Source organism: Tauraco erythrolophus, chromosome 8 (assembly GCF_009769465.1).
Source record: "Tauraco erythrolophus isolate bTauEry1 chromosome 8, bTauEry1.pri, whole genome shotgun sequence".
NCBI lineage: Eukaryota > Metazoa > Chordata > Aves > Musophagiformes > Musophagidae > Tauraco > Tauraco erythrolophus.
Window position 1 is genome coordinate 15,361,853 of NC_141472.1, and position 6,000 is coordinate 15,367,852.

A 6,000-nucleotide genomic window follows, 5' to 3' on the forward strand; every position below is an offset into this window, starting at 1 on the left:
AGTCTTGAAATATTTTAAATAACTATAGTAGATGAATATTACTCGCTTCTAGCCTACCTCACATTCTATCACAGTAGGAACGTCAAGGCATTCTTGCAAAAGTAAATACTAATTCCCATTGCTCGGGCAGGGAATAATGTATTTCTTATACAAAAAGGTAATTTTCTCAAAGTTTCTTGGAGGATTATTAATTCTGTTTTTCAAGAATTTTCAAGCTCCCAGAAGTTAAGAACCTGCCTTGACACCTTGGAATATTCTGAATTAAATGTTTATTAATTTCAATGGAACTTTTCTGGTTTTAAATAGATGCAGATGAATGTAAGATGATCCTGAATGTAAAATACCTCTGCAGCTTGCTTGTCTGTAGTGTAATTTATAGGAGTTGGGGAGTTCCAAATAAATACACTATTATGTTGAGTCACTGGATGTTCTGCAGTCAATTTAGGGTGGGGTCAAAATGTATTCCCAAGGTAGTTAAGTAAGTGTTATTCTCCTCTGCGCTGGCTGTTCTAAATCATGTTAATTTTTTTTTTTCATGTTCCCACAATAAACCACATAAGATATTTTCTTACATCTGAGAGCAAGCGGACTCTCTACCTTGCCTTATCCTGGCAATAATTTAAAGAAAGATTTCTTTATGCTTCAGGAAAAAAGCAGAAAGTTAAGAGTAGTTCTGTTTTTTTTTTCCAAGGACAAATCTTAATTTTAGGCTGAGAATGCCGATAAATGCTGATAAGCAATAATATCAGCCTTTGAAAGAAACCTCTTTTTCTCATACTTTGAAAATAGAGACTTTTTAATGTAAAATTTGGAAAAGAGAGAAAAAGAACTTTTGATCAGAAAGCCTTTTATTTGATTTGTGTTTCTTCAGCATTTCACATACTATTACTGGAACTGCAGTAGTTCTTTGGATCAGAGGTTAATCTCCCTTTTCTGGTCCACCAGTAAAACCAGAAGTCTCTTCCATGTTGTTGGATGTTCTGTTTCTGATCCTGAAGTAATCGGAGTTCAGTTTCTGGTTTGGACCTAAGCTACATAACAATTAGTGTAATTCCCTTTTGCCTAGTTTCTCATAGTGAAATGGAGAAGTAGCTGTTCCCTTCTCCACAAGCTCCCTTCTCTTCTCTTGAAAAGAAGGGAGCCTACTTGTCCTCAAAAGACAAGTAGCTACTTAAGTAACCTTAGCAGAAAATGCTGCAATTCTAGTCTCTACATTCGTGTAAATTCCATGTTCAAGTTCATGCTAAGTGCTGAACTTGGGGCACATAGTCTTCCTAAATAAAAAAAAAAAAAAAACCAAATCCAAAACTAAATCGAAAAACCAATTGCAAAGTAAGAAGGATTTAAAATTAACCTTTTGTGTCTTGAAACAGCTTAAGGAGCAGAACAGACAGATAAATATTGGGAATTTTAGCTGCCTGTTTGCTTGGACTGGTTTCCTATGCTTCCTTCCCTGAGCCCACTGTCAATTTATTAGAGATATTGCTAGTTTTACTTTCATTGAAGGCAATAGAAGAATTAACATTGACTTTATAGACTGAGCCCTTAACAAGCAACTCATTTTTCAGAGCTTCTAATAATTTGCTTTGCCTGTATCACAAGCAGCAGGTTTATTGGGATTTTTCAGCTCCCATCTCATTAGAGATTCTGAGGGCTGGGGATCATTTAGTAGCAAAACTATGTTCTCTTCCCTAGGAGTGATCAGAGGAGAAGGCAAATGCAAAGCAGTAGGCAGAAACTCACATTGCTTCTCCCTGTCTCACATTCATTTCTATGGATAAATAACTTAAATCCCTGGGGAGTCAAGGTCGCCTAGCACCTTTCACAAAATGTGTTTACATCCACTGAGCAGAAAAACAATCTGACAAATGTAGCTGGCTATAAAAAGCAACTTTAAAAATACACATGAATAGGTGCGGAAACCACTGACCACAGCTGCTCAGAACATCCATAGTTGATTATTTGGATTTGATTCGCACCAGCTTTGTGCTGATGTTCAGGAACCATTCTCCGTTGCAAAGAGCTACTGTCCAATTTAAAACCTTCGCATCTCCATAAATCCTAAGGAATGTCAGTGGCTGGTCAGTATTATAAGGAGATTCCACATGTGCATAAGTGTTTCTCTTAGTTAAGATTTTGAGTAGTAATGCTGCAAAGCAATAACCTTGCTTGATGTCCTGTGTAGTCACCCTGCCCATTAGCATATATTTTCAGGAAGCTATGCTTAATTTTATATCAACCCTCAGATTTGCTCTGTGTCTTTTGCTGGGGATTGGAACTCTGTTTCAATTTCCCTTTTTGCTGTTAGTATTTAAGACCAGCTCTGTCACAGTAAGTACAGTAGCTGGGAGTAGTAGTCTAGCTGCAGAATAGTGAGGGACTGGAACTTGTAATCGTCTCCTTCCTGCGGATCTGCTCGTTTTGTGCACTGTTATTCATCATGACAGGCTTCAACAATTTAGCTGTGATTTGTTAACAGATGAATGCAGAATGTGAAACTTAAATACCTCCTGGGTCACTGAGTCATGTCTGTTGTATGTAACACCACCATATCCTCTTTGAACTGTGGATTTGGGGTTTTAATCAGAAGACCTATTACATAAAAGATGAGTGACTGAATCTCCAGAGTTTAAATGGAAAATAAGATCTCAGTTCTTTGAAAGAATAGGTGTAGGCAGCTATGCTGGTGACTTGGATCCTGAGTGGATGGAGGCAGCCAAAATCCTGAAGAGGCGTGTCTCGGGTTCATCTTTGTGCTCTGGGTTTCTTTGAACCTAGGCTTGTTAGGCTTTTGGCAGATTTTGAGACATCTGACTTGATCCATATGTTGTGAGTTAGATGCATAACAGTAAATTCTGGCTTCCCTTTTGAGGGCTTCTCTCCTAAAACTTGTCTAAGTGACTAGTTCCTGGTAATTTCTGTGAGGTCAAAAAGTGCAAATTGGTTAATCTCTGTAGCAGTACTAAAGATTGTGAAATACGTGGTGAAACAGCCATAGTTTGCGTAGCCTTATTTTGGTTTCTGTAATCTCTGTAGTTCTCTCTGAAATTATTTTTCCAAACACTGGCATTCCTTTGTATGGGAGGAAACAGCACTTTGGTTAAAATGGAAAAATACTGTTGTCAAGTTGGCTGTTTAGCTATTCAATGACTATATTTAGCACTCAATGATGTATCAGAAGGTTCATTGTTAAGACACCCTCTGAAAATTCTATGGATTTCAAGTGTTATCTGAGTGGCAGATGTAATCTCTTATTTTATTGTCATATGAACGCAAAATTTGAATAGCTCCAGTCTGGAAGTTATGTAGAAATTCATTCCTACTTATCTCTGGAAAACGAGAAAAAATGCAAGTGTAAAAGCAAAATCTATGGGGAAAAAAGGCTATTTTAATAGTATTTTTTCCTAGGTATCATTCTTCATAATAAAAAATATATTTCTTTCCTTTCCTTTTAAATTGTTCTCATTAATGATTTCATAGAGTGTAACACCCTGCTTACTTTGTTTGCAGGAGTTACAGGAAGTGCTGCTTTTAAAGATCCTGTTCAAACTTGTATGTATAAGCATATATATGTATACGCATATGTATGTATACATACACATATAGCAATTCATTTATATGCTTGTGTGTTTTGACCTGACTAAAGTAATAGCTAGATGAAGGGTTTTGCCTTCTGCAGATTTACTTAATTTCTTCAACACATTATATATTAAAACCTTCATATTTCTAATATCAGCATAGAAAGAGGATGTGGACCTGCCTGATTGAGCCAAACCTCCCTTCGTCAGGTGGTTTGGTTTAAATGTGTTGCTAGAGAATTTTGTCATAGTTGCTGACTATGCTATATAGTGGGCAGTTAAGCCACAAGTAAACATTACAGTTTTACCGAAAGGATAGGCATGAATAGTCATTAGTTTCACAGGAAGGGAGGAAATTACATTTTTCCTGATCGTCAGGTAGTTAAACTCTGTCTTTCCAGAGTGGATTCTTAATCGATGAGCTGTTAATTCAAACAGTGAGGACAAAGGAACCGTGAAGATTCTATTTTTTTTAAAAAAAGAACAGAGCTGTAAACAGCTGAATCCTCAAAAGGTAATTAATTTCTTTCTTGTGTTTTTCAGTTTAAATTAAGCCTGAGAAAAACGAAATATCTTTTGTTTGACCTGATTTGCAAATTCATGGTTGATACACCTTAATTGAATTAGTGCACATTGAATTTAGTCTGGGGTGTTCCTTAATGCTGAGAGCTGCACACACTAATAGGCAGCTTGGTAAGGTCCAGTGGTCCCAGCAGTGGGAAATAATTATCAGAACTATCAGGGAATTGTTGGGAGTCCAGGTAAATTAAAGCTACTTTGTTTTTGTTTATTGCTTTGTAATTTGTGCTTTGGTTAATACTGGTAAAGTATTTCTGAAGGTTTTTCCCCTGCATCTTTTTTTCTATACATCCTCTGCCCTTATTTTGTTTTATAGGGTTTAAAAGAACTCCACAAAGAATCAGAAGTGACTTTAAAACTCATTTGCTTTTCAGTGGACCTAGTTTATTCACTTCTGGACGACCCAATATCTATTATGTGTATGAAAATACTTTCCTTTGTTCTTTTTCCATCAGCTTTAAAGTAGTATTTATCTGCTCTGCAAGTCCCACACGCATTGTATGTTCATGAATGCATATCCCTTCTCAGTATAGCTCTGGCATATTGCCATACTTAATATAGAGTAAAAACTCCAAGACTTCATTAACTTACCCTGTTGAAGAAGCACAAATGACATGGCAAAATAAAATACAGCTTCTAAGTAGAAAAACAAGAAGACAGGAGAGCAAACAAGGTGGTAGGTAGGGTTTTTTTCATTAATTTTCTTCCAGGCAGATAAGTTTCACAAAATTATCTGAAAAGATCACACTCATAAAATGACATCAATGGTTAGTGGGTTGCATGAAAGTGCATATTTTAAAAGCTGTGTAATTTGGGACTCACCATTCCAGTTTTACTGTGTCTTAGCATGTAGGGAACTAAAACAAGGAAAGGTTTAGGGCCCAACCTTACATTCTTCAGGGACTTAAGATTCCCACTGTGGTTAATCAAAACTGTAGAAGAATAAAATGCTGTATTTACCTCTGAACAGAAAACAAGCAGAACAAAATCCTTTGAGATTAAATGCAATTTTGTCTGTAAAATTCTCTTCTCCTTTTTCCTCCCATATATGTTACATATGCTAGTTACACTGTGCAAGTTGGGGAATTGCTGGTTCAGAGCAATAGTCCTTTTCAGTTGAAAAGGAGCAACTGTATGTAGGACAGATGGGTAGAAAAATTGGTTTAAATGCAGTAATCTGCTGTTCTTGGGGGAAAAAAAAAAATCTCATTTTCTATGAAAACTTGTCTCCACAAAATGTCTTCTGGGTCTTTAGCAGTTGTGATTTCATATTTCGTACAGTGGTAGGAAAGGTGAGGAAGCTCTAAGAGGTTTAATCCTTTCTTGGTTCTGAAGGATGAAGGAGCTCAACTATCATCCCCAGTACTTGTCAGAATAGTTCCAAGCCTGCTTTAGTTTACAGTGAAGGAAACAGCCACTTAAGGATAATTCCTCGCTACCCCAAAACTGCTAGAATCCATTGCACTCTCCAGAATGCTCCCTGCACTGAGGTGAACAGCATTTGGCAAATGTGTGATTCTGCTTTGCTTGCCGAGTTTTTTTTCTCTTTTACTGTGGATCATGTGTGAGGGTTATCTACCCAGTAATTTCCTCTTTTGTCCTACTGAAATAGTACTGACCAAGCCCTTGAATTAGCTGCCTTACAATAACTGGAGTTGGCAAATACCTGGAGACACACCGACTCATGTGCCATTACAAGCACAAACCACTTGGCAGATCTGCTGTTAAGCGATGCCTGTATTTCATAGAATCTGGAATCATAGAATGGTTTGGGTTGGAAGGGACCTCAAAGATCATCTAGTTCCAACCCCCCTGCCATGGGCAGGGAAACCCTCCACTACAC